The sequence below is a fragment of the Peromyscus californicus genome, unplaced genomic scaffold, assembly GCF_007827085.1.
Source record: "Peromyscus californicus insignis strain IS unplaced genomic scaffold, ASM782708v3 Scaffold_17__1_contigs__length_78620276, whole genome shotgun sequence".
NCBI classification, from domain to species: domain Eukaryota; kingdom Metazoa; phylum Chordata; class Mammalia; order Rodentia; family Cricetidae; genus Peromyscus; species Peromyscus californicus.
In genome coordinates, this window is record NW_026294469.1 from 3,202,736 (window position 1) to 3,220,601 (window position 17,866).

Here is a 17,866-nt window from a genome sequence, read left to right on the forward strand (position 1 = left end):
CTCAGGAAGCTCCTAAAACCTGTAAGATTCACATGGCTTCTTCCCCAAGGCCATAAGCTGTAACAGTTGCTGAAGAGAGAAAGCTCTCTAGCCAGCAGAACCCATGCCAGTCATGCCAGGAGCTGGGGGGAGGGCAGCTTTCCAGGGTCATCACCCATGCTGGGGTGGGCTTTTCAAGGATGAAGCTGCCTTCCAGTCACTCATGCTCTTGTAAGGAATCCCAATAACTCACTGACTCGCTAAGCCAGACTTGGGTAAAACTGTTCATTTGGTCTGTCCTCAGTGTCAGTGCGGGGTGAGCATATGCAGGAAAGGCGTGAGACACCAGCACACCATAAATGCTCATTTCTTCCACTCCAAATGCTTTACTTCATGAGGTTACAGTAATAGGGACAATTAAGTTCCAACTATCGTACTATTACAGAATGTTGCTGCTCCCAGGACATTTGATGGCACTCACATTATCTAATAAAAGGATTTGGGGAAGGTGTAAAAACATCTCTATGACTGCAAAAAGGCCTGTTTTTAAATATCTTTTAAATAGAGTTACATGCCCAATAACATTTTAGTCAATGACAAGCTGAATATACCATGATAGTCTCGTAGGATTACATTAACCAAGGACACTAGCTGTCTTAGTTTTTGTCTGCCCTGCAAACACTCTATGCCTGTTCATTTCATGAAACCATCTAAGACCATTTCTCAAGACACCTACTGTTTTTTGTTTGTTTTTCAAGACAGGATTTCTCTATGTAGCCCTGGATGTCCTGGAACTCACTCTGTAGACCAGGCTGACCTTGAACTCATAGAGATCCACCTGCCTCTGCCTCTCGAGTGCTGGGATTAAAAGCGTGCATCACCACCGCTGGGCTCAAAACATCTACTGTTAAGTGAAGGATGATGATCATGTAGCAGGCCCTCTTAACTGTGGTTTGACTTCCTGTAGTTATAGTTACCCACAGTCAATTATGGCGTGAAAATATTCAATGGGAAATTCCAGAAATGAACAATGCATAAGTGTTAAACTGAATACGGTTTTGAGTAACGTGATGAAATCTCGCACTCTCTTTCCTGCATCCCTGTGAGGAGGAATGGACTCACTCCTTTGTACAGTGTATTTACACTGTTTTTGCCACCCACCCTCTGCTTACTTAGCCACCTAGGTGATGATACCAACTGTGCTTGTGTCCAGGTAACTCTTTACTTGGTCACAGCCCCAAAGAACAAAGTAGCGATGTGGGAATTTGCTGTAGAATTTTGTTTTAAGATGTGTTACATTTGTTTATGCTGTGAAATATTTGTTTTAATGATGCAAAGATGTGTTGTGTCTGTTTAACTCAGTGAAGCTGCGATACTGTGCCTATCTAAAATACCTGATGGTCTAATAAAGAACTGAATGGCCAATAGCAATGCAGGAAAAAGGATGGGCGGGGCTGGCAGGCAGAGAGAATAAATAGGAGGAGAAATCTGGGAGGAAAGGAAGAAAGAACAAGAAAACAAGGAGAGGAGGATGCTAGGGGCCAGCTACCCAATCACACAGTCAGCCACAGAGTAAGAGTGAAAGTAAGATATACAGAAGTATGAAAAGGAAAAAGCCCAGAGGCAAAAGGTAGATGAGATAATTTAAAGTTTAGAAAAGGTGGCAAGAAACAAGCCAAGCTAAGGCCGGGCATTTATAATTAAGAATAAACCTCTGTGTGTGATTTATTTGGGAGCTAGGTGTCAGGCCCCCCAAAGGGCAAAAACAAACAACAGGGACTTTATTACAGTATTCCATTATAATTGTTCTGCCTTATTAACGTTTATCATTATTCTTTACTGTGTCTAGTTTAGAAACTATCATAAGTATGTATGTATAGAAAAACAGAGCATAAAGGTTTGTAAATTCCTGTGGTTACTTCCTGAGGGGGTGGATCTTGAATAAAGGAATGAGCACTGAATTGTATTAAATACAGCACTTCACTAAGTTAAAACCACAGTACCATTAACCTCAGCTACTCAAGAAAGCCAGGTACCGCGAGTGTGCAGTGCTGGCAGACGATGAAAGCATCTGCTGGCGCAGGGTTTCATTTCAGAGTCTTTCAGCACAAGCAAGCTAGTGCTGCTGTGCAAACCCGAGAGCCAGGCAAGGTGGAGAGTGACAGACAGATCACAAACATGCTTTGAACAGCTTCCTGGCTCACTGGGGTGCACCACAAATCCAGGTTAACCAGTTACCTTCCCTGAAGGCATAAACTTTACTCTCCTGAGTTTTCAAGCTAACCAGTGTCAAGGGGCTCACACCAGAGCCTCCCACCTCTGCCCCAGGCTGTGTCTAACTTGCTACAGTTACTAGTACCCCAGTACTAGTAGAAGCCATGGCAAGTGGGGTTGGTGTGAATAATAGGTCATGAGACAATGCCCTCTAATAGAGACCGCATGAGGCCAGGATGGAGTCTAGGAGGATGAACTTAGGGGCTGCTTCAGTGTCAACATGGAGTGTCTCTGCAGGCTCTCCCTAAAATGAGAACAGAGTGGGGTGGGGTGTGGTAGTTTAAAAGAAAATGGCCCAAATGGGAGTGGCACTATTAGGAAGTGTAGCCTTGTTGGATTAGGTGTTCCTTGTTAGAGGAAGTGTGTTACTGTAGAGGCAGGCTTTAAGGTCTCCTATGCTCAAGTTACACCCAGTGAAACAGTTTACTTCCTGTTGCCTGTGGATCAAGATGTAGGATCTCAGCTCCTTCTCCAGCACCATGTCTGCCTGCACACTGCCATGTCCCACCATAATCTGAAACTGTAAGCCAGCCCAATTAAACATTTTCCTTTATAAAAGTTGCCATGGTCGTGGTGTCTCTTCACAGCAACAGAAGCCCTAAGATATCCCAACAGGAGTGGGATATCATTTTATTCAATGATTTTGCTTTCTCTCCTTCCTCCCCGCCCCCCCCCCCCCCCCGCCTCTCTCTCTCTCTTTCTTTCTTGTTTTTCAAGACAGGGTTTCTTTGTGCAGCTCTGGATGTCCTGAAACTTGCTCTATAGACTAGGCTGGCCTCAAAACCACAGAGATCCACCTGCCTCTGCTTCCTGAGTATGGGGACTAAAGACATGCGTCACCATGCCCATGACTTCACTGAACTTTCAAGTGAACTTCAAACACCTGGGGAAACCACCTGCAAACAGCAAGCATCTACTGTTAGAACAAGCTTTGGAGCCAGGGCCTCTTCTTTCTTTAGAATGGTTTTGGAAGTTTCTCTGCAGTTAGGCTGGGCAGACCAGTTTCCAAGATGCTAGACAATGAGTTTAGTAAAAAGCTGTAAATATTTCATTCTCCCTCCAGATCTTGGCTTTCTGAGAGGCCGAGGAAGGTTGGACAGAACAGTTGATCTGGGGTAAGAGAGATTCGGGTTTAAGTCTGAACCACTTTCTAGCTGTATATCCTAAGTGAATCACTTACATTCTCCTGAGCCGAGTAAGATGGGGGGAAATAATAATACAGCACCTCTGTTCTGTGCTGGAGGAGTAAATGAGACAACACACAAACATGCATTTTACATGCTCAAGAAATCCTGTCTAAAAATGCACAGCCAGAGCTTGATATGGTTCTCCAAGCAATATGTAAACATGGTCACTAGCATGTGCTGGGGCAGAGGAGTGGTTAGGGTTAGGAATTCAGCTTAACTTTGACCTCTGCCTACAGTGGCTTTATAGTCTCATAGGAAAATAACCCCCATCAACAGGCCTGACTTTTGTAGATCAGTGGAGAAGTGTGGCTGCTAATGGTGAGACTAAGAAACAGATCATGGTCTCTGTTGCCCAAGGCCTACCTCAGTATCACTCTTGGAAGGACAGAGTGGAAGACATGAAGGATAAAAAAGGAATGAGATTTCTTTCTGGACCAGAGACCCAGGACAGAGCAGATCCATGAACTTGGACTTTATCCTGGGGAGTCAAGGGGGTGTTTGAAGGTGAGAAATACCAGTTTTGCACACAAGAAAAGTCTTAGTGACTGTGTCACAGAGGAAAGGAAGATGCAGGGCTAGGATGACACTGTGTATGGAAGGCCAGAGTTCTGGGTGCTGGAGCCACGGACTGCTGTGGGAACGGGAGCGGGAGAGACTGGCTATGGTGGTATTTTATTCGTACTGAAATGTGATTTTAATTGTATGTTAATAAATAAAGTTGCCCGGGGGTCAAAGCTAATAGCAAGCCATAGTAGAGCTGGGCGGTGGTGGTGCATGCCTTTAATCCCAACACTTGGTAGGCAGAGCTAGGTAGATCTCTGTGTGTTGAAGGCCTGCCTGGAATACAGAGTGAGTTCCAGAAACCCTGTCTCAAAAAACCAAAAGGAAAAAAAAAAAAAAGGAAAACAACAAACAGAGGAGAAAGAGGGCCCCACTCCCATAAGGCAGTGGAGGTGATGTGCAGGGCCTGAGAGAATCCTAAAAAACAGAACAGGCCTGAGCAGCCAGAGAAAGCCTTTTTTCTTTCTAGAATTAGTTAGTACTCTATATGACCATTCATATCTTAACAAAGTTTAAAATGTATATATATCTACATATATATATAAATCTTGTAAATTTTGATATAAAATTAATACTTTAAGAAAAGTTTAAAGAATCAGAACAGAATCAAAGAGTTGAGATTAGTAATAGAATAGTCCCTTAATTAATTTGGCTTTTCTCCTTTCCCATAGCAGAAGATGGCTCTTTTCTTCTGGCATGATACAGGGAGTTTGCATTTTCCTTTTGACAACATGCTTGAATTTAAAGAAGGAGAGAGTCATTCTCCAACTCCAAAGTCAGCTTTAAATTTTAATTGAACTGGGACTATTAGAAGACCAATAGTGTTAGATCTTTAGAGAAGAGCAGAAACAAACATTTAGGAAGACATAAAATTTTTTTGATGATATACCCATACGCCATTTCACTCTGTTTCCTGGGAGAGATGATTTGTCCCTTTTCTTCAGTTGTCTCATTTGCCCAGTGTTCTTCAGATTCCTTATGATATTTTATAGATTTAGGAAATTTTTTATGTACCACTTCCAATGGCTGTTGTACAAAATATTGGTACATTCAACATTCCCTGTTGGAGGACCCTCCATTGAAATCTTTTAACCGGTTGAGAATTATTATAAGTAGGCATTGTGAAAGCAAATCTTTCTCTGTCTTTTTCTTGTAAGGGTATTGAAAAAAAAAACAGTCTTTTAAATCAATAACTGAGAGGCCATCCTTTTGGTAACAGAGTAGGCAAAGGAATTCCAGATTGTAGACAGCCCATTGGCTGAATTACTTTGTTAATTGCTCTAAGGTCTGTTACCATTCTCCAATTACCAGATTTCTTTTTAATAACAAATACAGGAGAATTCCAAGGGCTGGTTGATTCTTCAATATGATGAGCATTTAACTGTTCTTCTACCAGCTCTTCTAAAGCCTGGAGTTTCTCTGTTGTTAAAGGCCATTGCTGAACCCATACAGGCTTGTCTGTAAACCATTTTAAAGGTAGAGCTGTTGGTGTCTTTGGAAGATCATCAGTTGTTGTGCCCTGTTCTTGTATAATATGAATGGCTGGTGACCACTGATTAGAATAATATCTTCTAATATTTCTCTCAGAAACATATGCTAATTTGTGATTTGTTTCTGAGATTGGAGGGATGTTAATCTGAGTATTCCATTGTTGTAACAAGTCTCGACCCCACAGGTTCATAGCTATGTTAGCCACATATGGTTTTAATTTTCCTCTCTGTCCTTCTGGACCTATACATTCGAGCCATCTTGCACTCTGTTTCACTTGAGATAATGTCCCAGTTACTAACAGTTGAACGTTCACCTCCCGAAGGGGCCAAGGTGGATGCCAAAATTCTGGTGCAATTATGGTAACGTCTGCACCTGTGTCTACCAGACCAGACAACAAAACACCATTTATTTTTATCGTTAATTTTGGTCTTTGTTCATTAATAGAAGTTTGCCAAAAAATTTTCTTTATGTTTTCTCCTGAATTTTCTATTCTCTCTATTTCATCATCCTGACCAGCATGATTTATTCCAATAGACATTTGGTTATTTAATTGCTCTGAGTAGGGGTTTCCTCTGTGACTGCAGGAAAGGTTTGAACTGGATTTGCTATTGGGGCCTGCATGAGGCCCCTCTGGGAGTTTCCCGAAGACTGAGGCAAAGGATTACCTTGCCTGTCCCTTGTTGATCTACATTCGTTGGTCCAGTGTTTTCCCTTACCACACTTTCTGCATACTCCAGAAGGACAGGGCATTCTGTTGCCATTGTTCCTTGAAGAAACATTGTTTCTAGGAATGACCTGTTTACAGTCCCTTTTCAAATGTCCTTGCTTTCCACATCTAAAACATCTAACATTCCTCAAACCTTTTGAAATTGCTTCTCCTATCCACATATCATCATGGTCATGAGCCTCAACATTAACTGTGTCTCTAATCCAATCTTCCAAAGGTGCAGATCTTGCCTTTAACGGCCTGATTATTCTTTTGCATGCTGCATTTGCATTCTCAAAGGCCGAAGATTCAATTATTATCTGAATAGCTTCTGAATCTGGGACCATTCTCTTTACTTCTGAAGCCAGTCTTTGTAAAAAAAATCTATGAAAGATTCTTTTGGGCCTTGTATAACCTTTGTAAATGACTCAGTTTTTTTTCCTGGTTCCTCAACTCTGTCCCATGCATTCAAGGCTGCCGTTTGACACAGAATTAGGGTTTGGACATCATATAAACATTGTGTTTGTACTGAAGCATATTGGCCTTCTCCAATAAGCTGATCCTGGAAGACTTGTATTCCTTTATCCCTCCATTGTTTTTCTATGTTTTTAGCCTCATCTCTGAACCACATTTGCCACTGGAGCCTTTGACTGGGTTCAAGAACAGCTTGTGCCAGCTCCCGCTAGTCCTGTGGTATAATCCTATTATATGTTGACCAATAGTTTAACATTTGCTTTACATATGGGGAATGCCTGCCATAAGATACTATTGCCTCCTTAAACCTTCGTAAATCTAACATTTCAATTGCAGCCCAAATATTTTGTGTAGTCATTTGATTAGGCAACTACTGTACAGTTACCGGATAAATTAAGGGTGACTGTGTGAAAACAGGCTTTCTTTCTGTAACCTTATGATCCAATCTTGAAACAACTTCACTGTTAATTTCTTCTGTCTGAATTTGAATTTCTCTATGATTCATTTTTACAGGTTTAACAAGTTTTTCTAAAACTGTTATCCTGGCACTTAAATTGACTATCCTTTTAAATAGTAAAATGAGGATAGGCATAGTAATAAACTGCATAATTCGATCAACATTATTCTTCTCATATAGTTGTTCCATTGTCAGACTGCCTAAAATTGCAAACAAAGCCCAATTTTCTTCCAATGTACACAGAAAACCCATTTTTTAATGTGGAAAAAATTTCTCTTTTAAATAGTTTCCTTTAAAATATCTGATATGTTAAGTGACTTACCAAGTCTGTGTAGAACAGTAGAAATCCGAGGGAATTTCAAAACAGCCACCTAGTGTCTGAGGTGTGAATCCAGAGAGAGAGAGAGAGAGAGAGAGAGAGAGAGAGAGAGAAGCCACAAATTCTGGCTAAGAGCTTAAATCCAGCCACGTGTTCCCGCTTGAGCGGAGTCAAGCCTTGGCTCTGGCTTTCTTAAGCTCCAACCGCGTGCGTTGGCTTTACAGGCAGGGGTCCTGTTCAGCAGGGCAGGCCTGACTTGTTTGTAGCACCAGCTTTAAGCGAGTAGCTCCAACTGCATGCAACCACTTGGGGCTATAGTCAGTCCGGCCTGAGGCCAAGCCGACCTGGGCCCGAATTGGGCCCAAGCTAGGGAGCCAGGCCGCTCAGGCCGGAAACCGGACCTGCCGCCAAGCCAAGCCAAGTGGTTTTTAATGGATTCTTGTCACGTTGGGCGCCAAATGTACATGTAACCAACCATCTTATTAAATAAGAAACACAGAACCAATGCAAAGAAGAAAGTCAAGATCAGAGCTGAGAGCCTTACCCGCCTGCTGCAGCTAGCCTCTTAAGTCAAGAGACCTCTCCGAAAGAGAGCTACTTCCTGTCTCTTTGTCTTTATATAGACTTTCTGTTCTGCCTTCTCATTGGTTGTAAACCCAACCACGTGACTGCCTCGTCACTGCCTGTCTGTACAGACCTCCAGACACACATTGGAGCGTGTGTCTCCAATGCTGGCTGTATCCTTGAACACACAGAGATCTACCTAGTTCTGCCTACCAAGTGTTGGAATTAAAGGCATGCACCACGAACGCCCAGCTCTGCTATGGCTTGCTATTAGCTCTGACCCCCGGGCAATTTTATTTATTAACATACAATTAAAATCACATTTCAGTACAAATAAAATACCACCATATTTCCCCTTTTCTATTTTAATTCTAGAAAGAAGGCTTCAATTAGCTGCATATATATATGTCTTTGTGTTCGAGTCTCTTATCAGTTTTCTGCAGGAATTCACGGCCAGACCTAACATCAACTGAAGTCTCCAGGAAGAAGATGGGGCCCCACAACAACAACAATTCCACATAGACAATAATAATATCATTTAAGCTGACAAACATCATCTACAGATCACTTTTTGGACTACAAAGTGCTCAGAGCAATTTTGAGATGGCCAGCTGAGATGATCCAGTCTCAAAGACTACTTGAATAAGGACTTGAGATAAACCCTGAACTTTGGCATTTATACACAGACTGGATAATGAAGGATATAGTTACCTTTCCTAGAATTTGACAATTAACTTAAAATTTTTCTTTCAGGATAAAGATAACTTCGCCCATACCCAGCAGGAAGCAATTTTAAGAATACGACGCCCACATTCCCAAAGAGGTGGTGTGGGGCGGGTGGTTTTTTGGTCTTTTTAATGGGTTTTGGGTCTGGGATAATTTTCATTGTTTAGGGGGGTTGGTTACAAGTTGTTGTCAAGGGTTAGGAAAAAGGCTAAGCAAAGGAGATTAGATTTAAGGTTCTTGTTTAAAAAAAAGAAAAAAAAAGAAAAGAAAAAGACAATTACTAGTTTTAAATACTTTACATTGGATTGTATTGTTTTATATTGGATACAAATTATATATATTGAAATTGACATTGTTAGAAAATGCTATATGTATGTTTCTAATTGTACTTATACCGTTCATTTAACAATGTAATACAATTTTCTGATCCTTGAATGTTATTATTACCAACTATTAGGATATAAAGAAATGAAAGTTAGTAGTTAGACATTACAATAGAACATGTAGTCATATTAGGCATGTTTTCAAAATTGAGCAGATATATTTTAGATAGACAGGTCATCTTCAAACCCTTCAGAGATCTACAGAATATGGCATTTAAAATGTTTTAATAACTTAGAAAATTTTTCTTTTTTGTTATGACTATAAGACATGTCGGCTCCTGGCAGTACCAATCTACTTCAGAGAAAATATGGGCATTGAAGAAACTGCATATTGAGTTAACTTTCATTGTGGCAAAAGTTAGCCACTGGACAACAAAGTATGCTCGAATCAACTGTTGACAAACAGGACAGACAGGACATGAAACAAAGGACTACTGATTCTTGCCAAAACAAGTGTGGTTATGGCTTTATCAAAAGGCATCTTCTGAGGCCAGGACAATATGGCACCATCCCTGAAGTGGCCTTTGCAATTTGGAAAAGGTACAGTGCCCCTTTCTTCTAAGGCAGCTGAACAGGCAGTGGGCCGATGGCTTCTGATGTGCAATGGAACAGCAGCTGAAACAGTTATTCTTGAAGAGTAACTAAGCTCACGCCTCTCAATAGTAGACTGGCATTTAATAGAGGGATGTGGAGAAGAACGGGATGCTGAGATGAAGCCATATATACAGAGCCAAGAAGAATGGACAGCTGAATTAAAAAACCATCAACAATTTCCAGAATTTAAAATCCTGAATCATGACAGGACACTAGTGGAATTCAGGTGTTTCTGGTACATGGACTGCCCTCACCCAATGTGAGGTTGAACTGATGACCTTGTGTACATCCTACTTCACAAATGAGTCTGTCAGATACGCTAAGCCTATAGGCTGAAGATGATACCCCAACACTGCGGAGAAACCTCAGGTGACTGTCCAGGCAGCTGGCTGTTTCTGTCAACTCACAAATTTTTTGGAAGTTGCTTGCATGCATTTCCTGTTTTTATTTTTGTTAGGTAATATTATTTTCCTTCTTGGATCTCTGAGGGAGTTGAAGATTAGTTAGTTATAGTTGAAGACTAGTTAGGATAGAAAGTGAATTAGGTACATTTTGGACTTACCAAAATAGGATAGATAATGGAATTATTTTCTCTGAATTTGTCAAATACAAATGGACTAGACATTGTTTAGGTATTTATTACTTGTATATATTGTATATAGTTATTGTACTTTTGTATATAGTTTTTCTTATGTTAGTTATAACCTTTTTCCTTTTTTCTTTTTATTAAAATAGAGAAGGGGAAATATGGTGGTATTTTATTTGTACTGAAATGTGATTTTAATTGTATGTTAATAAATAAAGTTGCCCGGGGGTCAGAGCTAATAGCAAGCCATAGCAGAGCTGGGCATTCGTGGTGCACACCTTTAATTCCAACACTTGGTAGGCAGAGCTAGGTAGATCTCTGTGTGTTCAAGGATACAGCCAGCATTGGAGACACACGCTCCAATGTGTGTCTGGAGGTCTGTACAGACAGGCAGTGACGAGGCAGTCACATGGTTGGGTTTACAACCAATGAGAAGGCAGAACAGAAAGTCTATATAAAGACAAAGAGACAGGAAGTAGCTCTCTTTCGGAGAGGTCTCTTGGCTTAAGAGGCTAGCTGCAGCAGGTGGGTAAGGCTCTCAGCTCTGATCTCTTGACTTTCTTCTTTGCATTGGTTCTGTGTTTCTTATTTAATAAGATGGTTGGTTACATCTACAACTGGCTGTCCTGGAACTCACTCTGTAGACTAGGCTGGCTTCGAACTCACAGAAACCCGTCTGCCTGCTGGGACTAAAGGTGTGTACCACCACAATGATCTCAACTTTGAACATGTTCCAACTGCCTAGGGGGGCATCCTGGTAGAAATGTCTAGCAAAGAAATGGGTGTGTGTTCTCTGGCACTGTGGCCATACACGGCCAGGCATCTTGAGCTAACACTTTTGAAGTTCAAGCTCAATGTTGCATGGTATGCTGTCTCCATAGACATGATTTACTCCTAAGCACAGCTCAGAGAGATGGGTTCTGTCATTTCAGACAAGGTAAGAGAGAAACAGCAAGTTAGGCACCAGGCACCCGTCACAGGTTGCCCCTTTTGAGAATACCACACTGTTCTGCCACTCACAAACTCTTCAGTAGACAGCAAGGAATAAGGCTGCCATGACCTCCAGTGACCTTTCCACCCGCCCTTCCAATCTCCTCTCTTGCCAAGACAGAAAGTTCCCCCAACTTTCCTTTCCATGGGGAGTCTACAAGAATCACAATCCTGGGTAACTTCCAAATCTCCCCTGAGTGCATTTTGTAGAGAACCATAAAAGGTGTGGAGAAGGCTGGGCAAGGCCTGCAGCCTTTAACGGAGACAATGTTCTCTGTCTCTGCCCTCGCCCACTTCCTCTGCCTTCCTCCTTTTCCCCCTGGACTTCCCACCACACTACACATACATTATAAACCTCTGTAAAAAATAAAGGAAATAATAAGATGATACTCGGGTGAATTATATGCCAGGTTAAAACATCCTCATTTTGTTAATTTATTTTCCTGTGGCTTCTCAAAGCACTTTAAGGTACGTGGTGAACTGGAGTTCATTACGAGGTCATTTGTGTTTGGGGACTTGGATGAAACACGGGACTCTTGTATTTGTCTAGCTGAGGCACAGCTGGTTTCAACGATGACCACAAAACTCCATAGTGAGATACTTCATCTTCCTGGCCAAGACTTGGTCAAGAAAGTTCTAGAAACTTCTGTTTAGCTGGCAGTGATATTTTCTCTGATCATAAACTTCCCCCATCCCCAAATGAGTAGGGCTCTTGGCAGCCTCAGTCCTGAAGACCAAGACTTGAGTGGTTGGAATAGCAGTTACAAAGTCAAAAGCCAATGTACTGAAATCCATGAACCTTACTATACACACACACACACACACACACACACACCACCACCACCACCACCACCACCACCACCACCACCACCACTATCACCACCACCAACAACAACCAAAGAACAAAAGCCCTCAATTTCCACTGTGTCTTACTTAGCTTTCTACTGTTGTGATAAAACATCATGACTAAAAGCAACTTCAGGAGGAAACTTGTCTATTTAATCTTCTACTTCCACTTAACAGTCCATTACTGAGGGATGTCAGGGCAGGAACTGAAGCGGAGGCCATGGAGGAGTGCTGCTTACTGGCTTGCTCAGCCTGCTTTCTTTTTTTTTTTTTTTTTTTTTGGTTTTTCGAGACAGGGTTTCTCTGTGTAGCTTTGCGCCTTTCCTGGAACTCACTTGGTAGTCCAGGCTGGCCTTGAACTCACAGCGATCCGCCTGACTCTGCCTCCCGAGTGCTGGGATTAAAGGCGTGCGCCACCACCGCCCGGCCCAGCCTGCTTTCTTATACCATCCAGGACCGCTTGCCCAGGTGTGCTATACCCCCAATGGACTGCACCCTTCCACATCAATAATCAGTTAAGAAAACGCCCCACAGGCTTGACTACAGGCCAGTCTGGTGGGAACATTGTCTCAGTTGAGGTCTCCTCATCCCAAATGACTCCAGCTCATACATGGTTGACATAAAACCAGCCAGCACACACTGTATATATGCCTACTTCCTTGGCCAGAACAAATTAGGAATTGCCAATTAGGAAAGTAGATTTCTGGGGGCAAGCTGGTGCCTGAGGGAAGTGGGAGCTAGCAGGGCTGGGGTGGAACTCAGTGGTAGAGATCCTGATTACCCTGTGCAAGGCCCTGGTTGTGAAATAAGGGGACTGGTAACAACAGAAAAAAGCCATAACAGCTTTGAAGGGGCCCATGTGGTTCAGAGTCACACTGTCCACATGCAGTGATTCCAACTCAACACAAATGGCAGAAACTGTGATGTATGATGCCTTGCAGACTCTCATGGAAGCATCAACAATGCTGACTTTTTGTTCATGGGGTTTGAAGACCCAAACACTTGGGCTGAAAATAAAAAGGTTAACTCCTGGCTCCCATGTTAAAGCTAATAAATGTTCAAGAAATTGTTAAAGAACACAACATCTTGTCAACTTAGTTAATTGTTGAATTTGGAATAACGTTGATCCCAGGAGAAAACAATGTACAAGTCTGGCTGTTTTCACCACAGTTACTGAGTACAGGCAGCAACTGTAGAACAAAAGGCATAGTTGAAAGGTAAATTACTCATACCTAAGTAAATAGTTTAGAACACAAATGTCATAAAAATTCTCCAAAAGTTTACAGTAAAGTCTCCACAATTACTGTGGGCTGAGTGTGTTTCAATACCCTTGAACCGATGGGAGGCAGACGAAGAGCCTTGCTAACATAAGTCACGACTGGCTGGAACTTGGGGCCTTTCCCTGAACACCATTCCACTCTGCTCCTGGCTAAGTCTTCGTTACCAGCGCAGACTTCTCTTTCTCTCTCTGCTTCAGCCTCCCCACTTCCCCTTCCTGGTGGAGGCAGGGTCTTCTCACACTGCAGCACAAGATCTGGATTCTAGACAACTGCCCTTCAGTCAGACGTACAGATCTCTGCTCCTTCAAGACAAGCTAGCCACTTACAAAGATGGTATTAAAAATTATTTCTGCCAGGTGGCGGTGGCGCACACCTTTAATCCCAGCACTCAGGTGGCAGAGGCAGGTGGATCTCTGTGAGTTCGAGGACAGCCTGGTCTACAGAGTGAGTTTCAGTCCAGCCTGGACAACACAGTGGGATCTCATATCAAAAAACTAAAAACAACAAAATTACTTTCTTTTTTGAGATTATAACATAATTACATCATTTCCTCCTTCCCTTTCCTCCCTCTAAACCTTTTCCCACAACCCCCCTTCCTCCTTGCTCCTTTTCAAATTCATGGCCTCTTTTTTCATTAACTCATGATATATATATATCAGAGGACAGTCCTCACCGTCATTCCTTAGGTGCTGGTCATCTTTTTCTTTGAGACAGAGCCTTTCATTGCTCTGGAGCTCTGCAAGCACACTAGGCCGGCCGGCCGGCAAGCCTCGGGGATCTGCCTGTCCTGTCCCTACCTCCTCAGTGCCGGATCACCAGCATGTGCCACATGCCTGGCCGGGGGCTAGAACCCAGGTCCTCATGTTTGCCAGACAACTGAGCCACCGTCTCAGCCCAGAAGCTTCCTTTCCGCTTACCCCAAGTGTTAGAACTCTGCCCTCACTCCAGCTACATGACTGCACATGCGCAGTTCAGGAGTTAAGCCAAGGGTCTGACGTCATCAGTGGGCGCTGGCAGCTATATGCGCGGCGTGATCACGCAATCAGCGCATGCGTGATGTAGCTCCATAAGGCCCCTTCACCAGGAGCCCTTAAAACGCTGGACACAGACCCCACCCTCTCTGCTCTGCTCTCTCCCCCCACCCCACTATCTTTCCCTCTGCTCTCTGCACGCGCTCCCCCACCCCTTCCTCCTAATAAAACTCTGAAACTAACACTGGGTTCTGTCGTGACCGTGACCTTTCCACGTGGTAACCAGCACTGCTTATCATTCATTTCACCAAGTCCAGAACTCATCACAGGTCTTACTTTAGAAAACATCAAGTAATGTTCAGCTTCCTCTCAGTTGAGGCTCAACTTCCCCTCCTGTCCTTTAAGCCCCACGGGAGAGTCACCCCCACTTTTCTGGTTCATCTCTCTAGCTAGTGGAAGCACTCTGCTCAGGTTGCTTCCCCTCTGCCTCCTGCAAAGATCACCTGCTTGCAATTCTCGCTTCTATTCTCAAGCATTCAAGACATGCCCCATTGCCACTTGAAAACACATTTGTATTGAAACACAATTCACATGCTACATAACCCTCTCAAAAATGCAATCTAAGGTTTTTGGTTCCACAACCATCGCTACTATTCATTCCAGAACATTCCATCACTCCCCACAAAGAAACTTTCATACCCATTTACATATTAATATTCCTTCCCCTCCTCGCCCTTACAACACTAATCTACTTTCTGTCTCTACAGATTCACCTTTCTAGACATGACTTGTTCCACTTACTGTGTGGATGTCCAAGGTTCCCACACTGCAGCATGTATTAAGGGTTCATTTCTTTTGACTGAACAATTGTATTATATAGTTACATTTTGTGTCACTGTTACAAAACACCTGATGGAAACAACTTAAGGGGGGATTTATTTTGACCTTTTAAGAACAGGAAGAAGGCCAGCTGGATGGCTCAGCGGATGAAGATGCCGCTAAGTCTGATGACTTGATCTTGATCCCCATGACCCAAAAGGTGGAAGGAGAGAACTCCAACTGCATGCTGTCCTCTGACCTCTTCAAGAACACCATGGGCATGCATGTGTCCACAACACAAAACCCAGTAAATGTTAAAATACAAAAAGAGAAGAGAGGCCAGAGGTTTTTCTTTCCATTCTGCAAGGAATCAGGTATCAAGTAGCAAGCTGCAAGCCAAGAAAAGAGCCTCACTAGACACAAGTTGGCCAGCACCCAGCACCCGACCTCAGACTTCCTAGTCTCTAGAACTTCAGAAAAAACAGCGTCTGCTGTTTAAGTCTCCCAGCCTGTTATTTACAATGCAAACTGTATCATCAGCTGATGGACATTTGGAGTGGTTCCATTTTTTGCCTATTTTAAACACTATTGCTGTGAATGGGTATACATGCTTTTGTATGGACATATTTTCACTTCTGACATGTACATATCTAGGAGCACATTCCTTGGGTCATGTGATAATTTTGTGTTTTAAAGGTTTTGAAGACAGACCAGACTTTTGAGAACTCACATCTGTGTTGGGCAAGATGGCTCAGAGGTTAATGTGCTCGCTCTGCAAGTGTGAGAAATGACTGCCCATCCATAATTACAGCCTTGGAGAGGGTCCCCAGAGCGAGCTAGCTCTGTCAGGGAGGCTTTGTCTCATTGGCTAGGGCAGAAGTACAAGCAAGTATGATTTTTGACATTGACCTCAGGCTTCCATGTACACCTGTACACCAGCATACATGTGCACTCACACCCATACACATGCCCTCCCAGACAAACAAGCATACACATACATGTACACACAAACAAAACATGGAAAAATTGAGTAAAAATGACCATATCCTATTACAGTCCCCCCCAGCGATGTATGGGGTTCCATTCCTGCACATCTCTGCCACTGTCTTGCTAATTGGTCATCCTCGTGGGAGTGGAGCAGTATCTCAGTGTGGTTTTGATTTGCATGTCCCTGATAGTAAATGATGTTGAACATCTCCTCAGTGCTAATTACCCACCCGTGCAGCTTAGCGATTTGCTGGTGATCATTTAAGGATGCTCAATTTCAACCATCATAAAGCAAATAAATCTGTGTCAACTGTGGATCCCAGCTGCAGCCATGGCCTGAGACAAAACAAACAACCACCACAACAAAAACAAGTTTCCAGAATCTCTTGAAGGAGTTCCCAATGCTGTGGGTTCCACAAGTTCCACTCGCTATTGTAATCTGGCTCCTGAACCTAATCCTTTGCAAAACTGCCCTTGGCCAGCCACCAGGGGCTGTTGTGTTATGAAATCCAGTGGTCTTTTTCATTCTTAGTTCAGTTCCCTGTGGAATCTAACACTAAGGCCCTGTTCATTTTTACTGAAAGACTAGAGCTCCTCGGCACATGCTTCTGTTGTTGTTGTTTGTTTGTTTGTTTTCCATCGTATCTGGTTGTTCTTTCTCAGTTTTCTCACTGGGCTTCTTATTCTGTTATTCTAAATCTTTTTGTTTTGTTTTTGAGCTTGTGTGTATGTATGGGACATGTCTGCTGACAAATCGGATGATAAAAGTTTGATCCCCAGGACACACAGATGTGTGTTCACACAGGTGTGCATGTTGTGTGTTTCAGAGGTCAAAGATCAAGGTCAGATGTCTTCTTCCATTGCTCTCCACTTTATTGTTTGAGAAAGGGCCTCTCAGTAAAACCAGGCTGGCTGGCCAGTGAGCCACTGGACTCTGTCTGTCTTTGCCCCCCTATCCTGAACACTGAAGTTACAACCTGAACAAGCCATTTGAACCGGTCCTTACCCGGGAGCCACATCCCCAGTTCCCCATGTTAAATCTCAGTCTTCTTCACACTTGCAGAGCGAGCACATTAACCTTGGGTTCAGTTAGCACATAATTCTGCTCCCTGCAAAAATCTCATCTCCATCTGCTAAGCTTCCACTCTGGCTATCTGTCTAATCAGCACCTTTGTGTGGGTTCCCATTCACGCTCAAACTGTTCCAAACCAACATTTCACCTTTGTCTCTCCTGCCTTCCCGACTCGTGAGTAACACCAGTTAACAAACTGCCACTTCAAACGAATCTTGTCATTTGTCTAACTCCTTCCATTCTTTCTGCCTACATTCCAGCCCAAATCCATTTCTTTTAATTTAAAGAAGTTTAAATTATATTTGTATTAATTCTTAAGAATTTCATAAAATGTATTTTGATCACATCACACACACACCCGAACAAGGCAGGGTAGGGAGACATATCGTCAGAACGTTAACCATAACATAGTTCTGAAGGTGTGTCCCCCTACCCTGCCTGTCTCCAGCGGTAGCCAGTGTCTTTCTGACATGCAAATCTCGTCCTGTTATTCCTCTGCTCAAACAAGTTATTAAAAGAGATGGCGGCAGGAGCTTTGGAGTTTGATGCACCCAGATTTCAGTCTTAACACCATTAGCTTTATAGTTGCGAATCTGGGAG

At 42.9% G+C, this 17,866-nt stretch overlaps 1 protein-coding gene across 4 annotated transcripts in view; it reads right to left on the reverse strand.

The window, feature by feature from the left end:
* Ankrd29 (ankyrin repeat domain 29) overlaps window positions 1–17,866 on the reverse strand; it is a 59,782-nt gene that overhangs the window by 40,980 nt on the left and 936 nt on the right. The window lies entirely within an intron of this gene.